The sequence below is a fragment of the Leptonychotes weddellii genome, chromosome 2 (genome assembly GCF_054177405.1).
Source record: "Leptonychotes weddellii isolate Sample4059 chromosome 2, ASM5417740v2, whole genome shotgun sequence".
Lineage (NCBI taxonomy): Eukaryota > Metazoa > Chordata > Mammalia > Carnivora > Phocidae > Leptonychotes > Leptonychotes weddellii.
Genome location: NC_138370.1, coordinates 3,186,732 through 3,199,598, shown reverse-complemented (window position 1 = coordinate 3,199,598; position 12,867 = coordinate 3,186,732). Strand labels below are relative to the sequence as shown.

General features: G+C 40.8%; 1 protein-coding gene across 1 annotated transcript in view; it reads left to right on the top strand.

The window, feature by feature from the left end:
• LOC145720263 (CUB and sushi domain-containing protein 1-like) overlaps positions 1-12,867 on the top strand; it is an 861,742-nt gene that overhangs the window by 356,265 nt on the left and 492,610 nt on the right. The window lies entirely within an intron of this gene.

Sequence of the window (12,867 nt, the reverse complement as noted above, 5' to 3'; positions counted from 1 at the left end):
AGAATACTCGGTTATAGGCCGCCTGAACAAAACCTGTTCATCAAGCAATGCTTCGTTCACTGGATTTCCTGCTTTTAAGGAAGAATACTACATTCCTGAGTTTTAGTGATCTCTCAGAAGGGGTAACCAGGGAAGGATATTTTTAAGATCTGGGTTGGAGTCTTTTAAGATGGATATTTCTAGGTGGGAGGACTGGTTGATCACACAGCTTGGACACATGGATGCTATGAATGAATGGTCTCCAGATTCTTTTTTTTTATTTTAGTTCTGGGGACTGGACCCTCTCATGTGGCAATTGGCAACGTGGGAGTCTGTGCAGAACTAAATGCAGCTAAAATTATAGTGATCTTGTCATCATTGCACATATTCTAAAATATTTATTCTAGGAACTAAGAGCTATACAAAGAAAAAGGACCAAGAGAAAACTTGTCAAAATAAGAAGTGACCATATTACAAATACTTAAAAAGATCAATACTGCATTTTCTCATTCAATTAACAAATGTTGACTGAGTATGAACAAGGCTGCAGGCATTGGCGAGGAAGGTGGTAAGGTGGGTAAGTTGACGAAGGGGAGGAGATGGGGCCTTTGATTTTAAATGAACGATCTCACAGAGGAGATGAATAATAACTCTTCCAGTGATGAGTGCCAAGTGATTCACTGAGGGAATGGCCTTTGAGCTAAAACCTAACCAGTGAGAACGAACTCTGGTGATTTGGGGAAGAGCCCCTCCAATGTGGGTGACCTCACAGGGTGGCCTGCAAGGGCCATGAGCTTAATACTACAACCAGGCTCTTATTTCGAACACAGGACTCAGGTGGTCCATACAATGGACCCTCGAGGGGAAGGCCTGGTTCCCAGTGGTGCTAGGAAAAGCAGACTCCAGTTCGAAACTTATTGCTGTGGCCTAGTGGATTATTTGCCTCGATGTTTACATTCTGTGTTCATGGTGAGGCATTTGCTTTACGGAAAGATCAGTCTTACATATTTCGAAATAAGGAGGAATGACATGCTTGCATTGTTCTTGATGCTATTAAATATTATTAGAACCAGCTCTGGTTTCTATTTCATTCCCCTTTCGAATTTGAACTTTTCTGGTTTTTAGACTGTGTCAAAGAATACTTAAAAGCTCTTAAAGATTTTATTTATATTTTCTTTATCCATCTATTTGTATGGAAGAGTGAAGAGTAGCTCGAATAAAAATGACAGAGCAGATGGCAGTAATAAAAATACAGCTTGTCTGAGATTCCATAAAGATTATAAACATGTTTAAAAAATTAAATTGTATAATTATGGTCATAAACCTATTTCTAAAACAAGTCTAAGCCACAATCAATTAAAAAATTTAGAAACCTATTAGAAGTCATGTATGGAATGTTAAGGAGTGTATCAGGTAAAATAAAACAGAACTAACCACTGTTTTGAGCAGATTTGCAGTCGGCTGTTAAACAGACCTGTTGCATTATTAGTATCCTATGTAAGATTAAAACAAACTGTAACTTAAAATCAGTCAAATGTCAGGGAAAAGAATGAGCCAGCTCAAAAGACTAAAATGAATTTCTTGCCTTTAAGTTTTTCCTTTGTTTCTCAAAATAAAGTAGGGATGATCTTCACTACTTGGTAAATAACTGATCAATCACAATGCCCCCAAAGTAAAAATAATTCAGTGTTCCTTAACTCTCAGGTTAGGGGGTGTCCATTGTAGGTTCTCATTAGTTGCTGGACCATTTCCTGTACCTTAGAGGTGCTTTTTTTTTTTAATTTTGTTTTTGTTTGTTTTTAACTGTAGTCTATTGAACATTATCAAAAATGATATTTTGCTGAAATGCAGGAGGGAGAAAATCTTTGTATTTGGTATAGTTTAGGGTCTTCAATACAGAGAATAAGCATGGAAAAACAGGTTTGTAACCAGCTTAAAATATTTTTTTCTTATAAAAATGAGCTTGAGTTATTAAGGTGCTCTGCATTTCGGAGGCCAGAACTTGCCTCCTTAAGGCCCCTCCATGTGATGGGGGAGTTCAGAAGAAAAAGGATGGGTGGGCATCTTGACTGTTTGGTCTGAGGAAGGATTTCATTCAGAAGGTCAGGACAGACCTCTGGGATGGGTCCACTGTTCATCTTGCTTTTTCGAGTCTCAAAATGCTCATGTAGAATGTAGAACTTTATTAAGAAAAACATTTTTAGAGTGTTTGTTTTGGTGTTTAGCAGTAACAAAGGGAGCGCTTTATAGGATGGCTTCTAAGTTGTTGGGGCTTAGATGGGCCACACCATGAACTGAGAACTCTTGAGTAGAATTACGATTGTTTCATTCCAAGATTAATATCTTAGGAATTAACTAATCAAAAGAATGATATGTTTGTTTTTTTACATTGCCATTTGAAAATGTCTCCAGCTAGAGACTCCATCTAAGTTTATAGGAACAACATATAAATTATTAAAGACTATAAGTCCATCTGCTATAGTTAAAAAATAATCTTTTTGAAATATATTGCTGATATATTACTATCAGCTCTCAGGAGCAAGATGAAAACCATCATTTTAAATATTGAAATGCGACTCACTGAAATGAAGTTTTATTTTATTTTTTATATTCTTGGATTATCATAAAGACAGTTTTGTACAATTAGTTTGGGTATTGTAGGTGATATAAGGAAGTAACACCTTTCAATCCTAAAATTTGTTCATTTACTAAGGACTTCTAGGTGTAGTACTTTTCTGATTTGGATTAAATTTCTTTCTTATAGTGTGAAGACCTGAAGTTACTAGCTCTCAAATACTTGTTGACCGTTGAATAAGAGACTGGATCTGCTTAATATTTTGATGACTTTATGATTAAGAATTGGATATTTCTAAGCAATTAAGTTACTGTAATGTAAGTCAGGAAATTGTTCTGCATTTCTAAATAACTGCCTTCCTTTGCAGAAGCCAGTAATTAATACTTCCATAATTTCTCCACGTAGAAGATGGGAATAAACCCCAGTCCTGTCAGTCTCCTGTACTCGGGAGGCTTTTCAGCCTTCAGAGGAAATACTGTTTAAGTCCGTTGTGAAGAGACGAGTCAGTGATACACAACATAGAGCCTCGAGAAGTTAGCATGCGTGCGTGTGTATGTGCTCACAGGTGTGTGGGGGCTTTGCACACTTGAATACACACTTGTACTCACTTGTGTTTCTCTCTGAATTGAGAGTGCAAGGGTGATAATAGATTTGAAATGAGTAATTGCTTTTCCTGTTCATTGTGTCGATTTATTTTATGCCTTGTGTTATGGAGGCACTAATAGCTTATATGGGTTTGTGGGTCTGAGACAAATAGGAAATTTTTCTTATCTGAAAATGAGTGTGAAGTCATTAGAGTCCACGGATTCTAATTTTCAGGTTAAATTACTTTGTGCTACAAATCTGATTGTTTTTCAGATAAATCAGAGAAAATTAGTAACATCTTAGAAAATTATCTGAGATGGAATGATTTTTATTTTAAGGAAAAGATGGGATAGCTTAAGATGACAGATTTTTCAAAAAGTGAATATTTTATTTCTTTTTAGTAAGATTCATGCATTTTAAATGCTGTAGATATATTGTATTTTAAAATATCCTTTTAGGTAAGAAACTTTAATCTTTCCTGCTCAACTGAGTATCTTTTTTTTTTTTTTTTTTTACCTGAGCCAAAGGCAGACACCCAACAACTGAGCTACCCAGGCGCCCTCAATTGAGTATCTTAAGAAAATACCTGTCCCATTTTCTGTGTGTGTGTGTGTGTGTCTGTGTCTGGGGATATAGAGTCCTACTGAGCTCTCCTTCAGCTGCCGGTTTTCATGTTCTCGATGCTTTTGCATGGATCATCTTCCAAAATCCTCATTAGTATCTCAGTCTTAAAAATGAGAAAATCAGGTTAAAGGTAAAAAAAAAATGTGCTCAGGCGCAACTGGAAAGCAAGTTCTGGAGCTGACGCAGTCCTGGGTGACCTCTTATCTGTCCCCCTCCCCTCTTGGCAGGAGCTACAACCATGACCATGGGGGCAGGACCTCCAGGAAAGAATTTTCTACCTGGTTTTAATATTTGCATGCAGTCTGTTGATGGTCCAAACTCAAATGGGGAGAGAACAATGAGTCCTTGGTCCAGATCCTAATGATACAATGCCCTTGGCTGCCCTCCGATGCCCTTTTTCTTCCTAAGAAATGTATTTCTCATGCAACTGATCTCTTGTTATTGTCCGTGCCTTTCTGTTTATTGGTCTTAGTTCCTCTGATAACTCTCACATTGGTCTGTCAGTAAACTGTCAAGGCTAAGCTCTATTAATTATTTATACAATACTTTTAGGGCTCCTTTTCTCCCTGTTTTCCATAAAGACTCCTGGTAATTAATCCATAATGCAAAAGAAAACCTCCCCAATGCCGAATTACAGGCACAGAAGTAGATGGATGGAGGGAGGTTTTCTGGCTTTAGGCAGGCCTTCTGCCTTCAAAAATAATCCCACCATAGCGCCATTTCCGATATAAATCTCAATCTTTCTATGGTCCTGTACTAGGAGAGAGAAAGAAAGTCAGTTAAGGACCCAAATTTAATACTCAGGCTTCTACTCAGTGCCTGTGTGAATGATTCACTACTGCCATTTGACAGAAAATTGACTCTTTGTTGCATGTAATTCATTAAGGGTTGTCAAGCAAACCTTGCTCAAATCACTTAACAAAGAGACAGCAGGGAAAAAACCAAGCACCTGATTAGCCATTACATAACTTCTAGTCAGCGGTGAGTGCCTGCATTTTGTTTGCAGTTGTGTTCTCCGATGAGATACTCTGGCACTGGGGTCTTGGGGGTGCATTTCTGGGCCTGCGTAAATGGAGTACAGATGCCTTGGTTCTGGGGGCAGCAGACCCAGGCTCACAACGTAACTTACTACCAGGGGGATCTTCCACGCCCTGGCTTCTGGCTCAGTCTTCTTTATGCGTCAGTGAGCGGTGAAATATGGCAACTGTTTGGCCTGGCCTTCCATGGTATCCGGTCCGGAGACCGTAATGTGCAGGCAACACTAATTTCATCCCTGCTGTGATCGATCCCTTGGTCACTAATTACAAACAATAATTTTGTAGACTCCAAATTGTCTTCCTTCTCACCAACTGGGCGTTATTTAAATGAAGTGGAGTAGTTCTTACTCTCTGACGTGAAGGGCAGAACTTTTCCACTGAGGAATTGTGTATGTGGTGTTTACTCAGCTGTAATAAAAAACCTAGAAAAGTAACAAGCAAAAATCCACACCTGATACAGAGCGTGTTTAGCCCACACAAAGATGGCTAAACTGGGACTTTAAGGGGGATCTATTTTATGTTACTAACTTAAAAAAAAAAAAATTAGATCGTTGGATGCTGTGTCATGTCATCAGTGTTTCAGCTAATTAATGTGTAAAGTGCCTTCCTATCACCTTCAGAGAACCAGGCGCATGTATTCTAATGTGCTCTGATTCCGCAGACTTGGGCTTCTGTTCAGCCTTTTAACTTCATCAAAGGAGAGTCAGCCACTCCTTGTCTTAGTCCCCTTGGGCTGCTCTAAGGATAGAGCAGACTGGCGAGTTTAAACCAGACGTGCACCTTGCACAGTTTGGGAGGAGGGGAAATCCCAGATTTCGGTGCCTGCAGATCTGGTGTCTGGTGAGAACCCGCTTCCTGGTCACAGCCCCCCAGGCTGTGTCCTCACCTGGAGGAGGGGGCTGGGCACTCTGTGAGGTCTGTCTCATGAGGGCATTTAACCCCATTCCTGGCGCTCTACCCTCAAGGCTTGGGTTTCCTCACTGTTTCTGGCTGCATTGCCTGCCCAAGTCCACACCCCCATTGAATCAGCAATCCCTCCACGTCCTCAATGAAGAGAAAGCTGTGCTGGAAGTGTAGTGATTAGTAAAAGAATGGAGGAAGGCTGTGGGTCTACCTGCACCATCCAGCACTCTCCAAGGACAGGCTTCCTGTCCCTTCCCATCCAGGGTCCAGGGAAGGATGGCGCCTCTGTTCCTGGGGTGAGGGGGCAGACAGCACGCCCCTGAGGAGGTCAGATGACTTCCTTCCCAGCCCTTGGTCATCTTCACCTCCGACAGAGGAGAGGAAAGCCTGGCATTCTTCTCATTCAGGATCAAATTATTCAATTCTTCTCTGTTTCAGAACTGAGCACGTAGAAGGCAAAGAAAAGCAAATTATGCCAAATTCAAGAATACCTTCACAAGCAATTTATCAAGAATGTTAAATGGGTATCTGATTTCCAGTTAACCTTTAAGTTGCAAATTAAATGTTAGGGTCTTTGATGCCTGGTGAGGAATTACCATTTTAAACTAGGATTAAATTAAAATATTTATAAAAAGCAGAAGGGAAGTAGTGAGTAATTTTGTTACATTTCAAAGAGAGGACTCATACGAGAATAACACTAAAAAAATGTTAAAATGTAACTTTTAGTCATGACAAAAATGTACCTTGAATGAAAAAACATTTTTTCCCCTTAATAAAATAACTGACATTTATGGAGTGTTAAGGGGAAAGTGATGCTCATATGTCCAAGTGGTGAAAAGTGGAAACATTTTGGGGAAGACAATTTGGCAGTATGTATGAAAAGTCTTAATAAACTTATGTAGTTTCACTCATAAGTTTCAATAAGCTCTTCTAGGGAAAGTAAATAAATTGGGAAGAGATATGTTCAAGAAGCTTCCAGCAGTGGTATTTCAAATATGAAATAATCGTGAACAAATCAGATGCTCATTAGGAGGCATCACATAGGACGACCACAGAAGGGGAAGTGATGTCCATAAGATCAACAAAAGTCTTAGTTACTGATACAAAAAATTTTCGCAACACATTAAATGAAAGGCATATTAGCAAATAATACTTATAGTAAAATGTCCTTTATATTTAACAGTTAGGACTGTATTCATATAGACCCGTCAACAGACATCTAGAAGGACATATCACCAAATATTAACCATATTTATCTCCCGCGGAAGGATAAAGGGGGACATTATCTATGGCCTCCTTTTACTTATCTGAAGTTTTGTAATTAGACCCCCAAAAGAGTTACTTTTCAAGGGAGAAATTATTGCTGTTTTCCAAAAGAAGCTTGCACTTGTTAGTTTAAAAAAGCAAAATTTCATTAAGTGCAATTTCCAACATAAGGGTTCATTCTTATCACTCTTCGTGGGTAATTAAATACCATTAAAGTTATTTTACAAACAAAATTAAGGTTTTTAGCTATGCATGTAGTTGCTTATTCATACGTGTGCATGCCATCCTAAATTTTTGTAAAAAGCAACATAAGGAGTGTTGTTAGATTAAGTAACATATATTTGGCAGTTCAGTCAAGAAGAACGATTTTAGAAGCTGTTAAAACTATAGGCTTTAATTTTTGAATGAATACAAAGCTAATTCATTGAGGAACCAAATGGTCTATCTATAATTGGGTATTTCTAGGTTCAATGCCATGCATTTCAGTCATTATATATTTATAAAAACAGAAGAAACCTATGGGAGACAAACAGCAAGTACATTATGAGGTATTTCTAATACATACAGCACAGCAATCCGGAGCTCGAGCCTGCATTCTGGAGCAGCTGAATTAGGTTCTGAATTCTCCCTCTGTATTAGCCACCTGTCCCTGGTGAATATACCTGGCCCCTTAGGCGTGCTACCCTCATCCATAAAATGAACATTTATTTGAACATTACTGCATAGAGCTGTTAGGAGGCTTAACTGATCAATGCATGTAACATGCTTAGAACAGTGCCTGATACCTCGCCTTTAATACCACAAGGGCATTGCCCAATTTCATGTATTCCAGAGTAAGTTTTGGGTACCTCTCACCTGATCTCTGTGAAGAATTTAACTGTTATGACTTTAATCTGGAGATTCTCCAAAGCCTTGCTTACATCCTAATTTCAAATGGGGTAGTAGAAAGTGGAAAGGGGAAAAAATAAAAGGTATTGGTAACCTATTAGAATTTAAATGAACTATGCTTTTCCTGGAATGGCCAATGGGGAAAGAGGAGTGTCCTTACAATAAAGAAGTTAAGGGAAATTGGTGGCGCCTGGGTGGCTCAGTCGTTAAGCGTCTGCCTTCAGCTCAGGGTCATGATCTCAGGGTCCTGGGATCGAGCCCCACATCGGGCTCCCTGCTCCGCGGGAAGCCTGCTTCTCCCTCTCCCACTCCCCCTGCTTGTGTTCCCTCTCTCGCTGTGACTCTCTCTGTCAAATAAATAAATAAAATCTTTAAAAAAAAAAAAAAGAAAGAAGTTAAAGGAAATTAACCTTTGTCATCTTTTTTTGTGGAACATGACACAAAGCAATGGTCATTCCTGTAGCTTGTGCAAACCTGTTGGAGGTATTGATACCCTTCCTGTAACTATCTATTGATAATTGTCTTTGAAATGAGATCGTTCCTTTTATTTTAGATGACGAAAGGAGCCTATCCCATTGCTCTTCCATTTTCCCCATAGCTATTAGAATTCCCAGGACCTTATCTGATGCTCAGCTATCATGGATTCTCTCCTGATATCCATTTGTTTGTTTCTGCGGTAATACTTCAAGCCCCTTTATTGTTTCATTTTTTTTTGATTCCTTATTTTAATTGTTCTGACATTGGCAACTTACAAGACAAGCAACATAAAATCTTTGCAATGTACTAGACTTATATGAATAGAATTTTAAACATATGCCATTTTGATAGGTTCATATTCCATGACATCAGTAGCTGATTATTCTCACTTTTGTATACATACTGTTTAGCAAAATCTAGGAAAAATGTTTTTGAACATCTATTTACCAAATTATTAACATAGGAATTAATGTAATAAAATATCACCTAGTAAGGACTTTTGGGATCCCCAGAGTTAGTGCCTCATTTTAAGAACAAGGAAACTAAAGCACAAAAATGGGAAGTAGGGGACTTTAATCCTATTTCTGATTTTTGTTGTCATTCAAGTATGCCACGGTCCTTATAACTATTGAACAACAACAACAAAATTATGCTAGTATTTCCCAGAGTTCCATCAAATAACATTCAGAGTATTTAATTTTAGATACATTTTCAAATGGTCAGTTAAAACATACAAATGAATGATCTAGTTATTAGTTCTGTAGGATATAACCTGTTCTTCAGCTCATGTATCCTTTCATTGTTATCAAGTGCATCACACATTAAACTGTATATTTCCAAACTTCCTAAAAGACTAATTAAGGAAATGCATTAACTCATAAGAGAAAATCCACTGTATCATGCTTAATTTCATAAATGCCTAAAGGATAATTTCCATTATCCCACAATGAAGCCTTTAGGACTTTGCTTTATAAATAATAATTAAAAATTTACTGTGAATATTGCTAAGATAATTATTAATAATATAAATACTAGTGTTCCTTGAGATGGCAAAGAGCAGTCTTTAATTACAATGCTGCTGTATATTATGGAGATTCAACGCTTGAACACCTCAAATAATCATTTCCTTGACTTTCTCTCAAACTCCATGTTCAACCCATTGGCCAATTGCATCAGCTCTTCTTTTGCTATGGTCTGAATGTGTGTTCCCCCCTTCCCCCAAATTCATATGTTGAAATCTTAATCCCCAAGGTGATGGTGTTAAGAGGTGTGGCACTGGGAGGTGGTTAGGTCATGAGTGTAGAGCCTCCTGAATGGGGTCAGTGCCCCGGAGAGCCCCCTCACCCCTTCCTCCATGCGAGGGGACAGCTAGGGGATGGCCATCTATAAACCAGCCCTTACCCCACCACACTGGCACCCTGATCTCAGACATCAGCTTCTAGAACAGCGAGAAACCACTTTCTGTTGTTCATAAGCCCCTTGCTATGGGGCGTTTTGTTATAGAAGCCCGGACAGTCTAAAACGACCTTCAACACTTCTTTAGAACATGCCGCCTTCTCATGACCTTTACCTGGGCAGCACGTTGAGGACACCACCATGGTTCACCCGGACCATAAGAGTAGTCTCCTAGCATTTCCCTCATGCTGCCCTTGTGCCCGACAGCTCACAGGGGCAGCCAGAGAGCACCTCTGCCCACTGACATCAGATCGTGGGACTCCTCTGCTCAAACCATTTCCGTGGCTTTCTATCTTCTTTGAAGCGAAAGCCAAACTCCTTACCTTGCCCTACGAGTCTGGAGTCTGCTCTGCTATCCTGCCATCCTCCTCCTGTCTAAATTCCAGCTGCATTGCCTGCCCCCCTTACCCGCCCCACCCTGCTTCTGCTGTTCCTTCTGGACACCGCAGGGACACTTCTTGTAGGCTTCACCTGGAACGTTCTACTCCAGCAAGGACCGTGATCTCCCTCACTTTCATCGGACTTGTGGTCAGCTGTCACTCTATAAAACAGAATCAACTTCTGTCCTTGTATTCCCTAGCTCCCGATGCTCTGAAAATATCAAATATATTTTCTGTTATATACTTTCTTTCATATTTTATACTTATCACCAACAGATTTATTTAATGCTTATTCATTTGCTCATTATCTAGCCCCACCCCCCACAACCATGAGAATTTAAGCTTCTTCAATACAAAAATCTGGTCTCTTCACTGTATTCCCACGGCTGAAAAAAATGCTTGAAACCCAGTCAGCACTCCATCAATATCGGTCTAGTAAATGAGTGTATGTGTGAATAAAAAATAACAAAAAGTGAATATTCTATTTTTAGACATTGAGTTGCTTTAAATGTGGCAGCATATCACAAAAATTTAGCATCTTAGCAAGTTTCAAAATTTTATGCATTTTATATGTAAGATCAGCTTACCTACAATGAAATAAGGCAGTGCTAACATAACGGAAAGTTTGAGGATTTATTTTTAGTTCATTTTTAATGGAAGCAGCATATTTCTGGATTTATAAAAATAATTCTGTTTTGGGAGATGATATCGTTTCTTTGCTGATTATTTCCCATTTTACTGCTACTCCCGGATGTAGAACTAGAGGATAGAACAACCCTAGAAGATCGCATGCAAAAGTTGTCCAAGTGAACAAAGCCCTTGGTGGTCTATTGTGATGTTCAGCCGCCACTTGCCTCCTTCGGCTTATTTCAAGTGACTCTCCAGTTTTCTCTGGTCCCTGGGAGGACCTCTTCGGCAGTGGGCAGCCCTGCTGCCATCGGCCACCTTCCTCTGGCCGCTATCCAGCCACACACACAACTGAGAGTGGCAGACGAGGGCTAGGCATCAGGTGGCACATCACCCCAGTGAAGGAAGAGCCACCATCCCCACTGTGCAGCCAGGGAGCTGGGGACAGACTGGGAGCTGTGCCCTTGGCCCTGAATGGAGCTCTTCTCTTTTCCCTCCCTTTTTCCTTGACTGTTTCCTTGCCAATTCATGAAGAAATCGTTTTCAAACAGAGCCTATTTCTATTTTTTTTTTTAAAGATTTTATTCATTTATTTGACAGAGAGAGAGAGAGAACAAGTAGGCAGAGAGGCAGGCAGAGGGAGAGGGAGAAGCAGACTCCCTGCTGAGCGAGGAGCCCGACGCGGGGCTCCATCCCAGGACCCCGGGATCATGACCTGAGCCGAAGGCAGCGGCTTAGCCGACTGAGCCACCCAGGCGCCCCCAGACCCTATTTGTAGCACCTAGTCCCTTGGCTGAGGCTCACTTTTATTTCTAAAGGGATCCTGTTTCTCCTGAAATCTCAGCCATGCAAAGTGCAGGGGCCTGGGTAGAGGGCCAAGGGAAAGTTACACGGCCCACGGTTTGGGACCGCGGGGTGGGTGTGAACTGTTGGTGCAAGTCCGTCAGCATGCCCTGCTGGGGATGGGGAGAGGCCTCACCCACCGCTTCCCTCTGGGGCTTCCAGAATAGACACTCACCCAGGGAACCCAGGGGCAGCTCCTGGCTGGCAGCTCCCTCTCTCCCAGCACCGTGTGCGTGCATCAGCTCTGCACCTGCCTGTCTAGGACATGCTCCTCTCAAAAGCGTGTTTCCTTCTCCCAGCTTTGATCTTGAGAATATTCCAAATGCCGCTGCTCCAGACTCATCTGATGGTGGTCTAACACAACAATGACAACAGGAGAGCTGTAGTACCATTGAATTCCGCCTGCCAGTGTTTGAGAGCTGGAGGGCCCCCCCGCAGGCTTCCTGATCCCGAGTGAGAAGTCAGAGGCCACAGAGTTGAGGAACCACTATTTCTATGTCTTGCAAGGACTACAGAGTAAAAGTATATATTTTTAAATTGTAAGAAAATTTTGAAGCTGAATGTGGTAGTAGAAAACATCAGGTTTGCTTCCATTGAGTATTTGTCATGTTTGTCCCCAGTCCCTTTAGTGATGGGATCATTATCCTGTTTGGGATTGTGATTTTCCTGTGGCCCACTGTTCTGTCCCACTTGCACTAGTCAGATTTCCTGATAAGTAAGGTGCATTCATAGACGGGAATAGAGCTAAGAGAAATGATCACAATCAGGATCATTGTGGGGTCATTACCGCTCATTCTCTACTGAGTGGTCCTCCAGTTACTACATAATGAGGTTTACAGGCTTCAACCTCGATTTGGCTTCTGGGGATAAGTGCTCAGTGTAAGCACAGACATGCGGACTACAAAGCCACACATAATGTCCTTTGGTCTTCGTCGATGAAAGCCTAGCATGGACTACTTCTTGGTTGCAGATTTTCCTTTGCAATGCGACTTAGTCATGCAAAACACGGGTTGCCATACGGGACAGATTGTAACTGCTGATGCACACGGCTGAGAACAGATGTCCTAGATTCTCACACTCACCTTGATCCAGTTTTTCTGCTATTTGTGAGGACGTCTGAGAGAGTGTACCGCGAGATTGCAGTGTTGGTAACAATTCAGTTCGGGTTCAGGTTAAAAGAAAACCAAGCCTGTGAAAAATCTTTCAGGGCAGCTCTGTTGGGCTAACG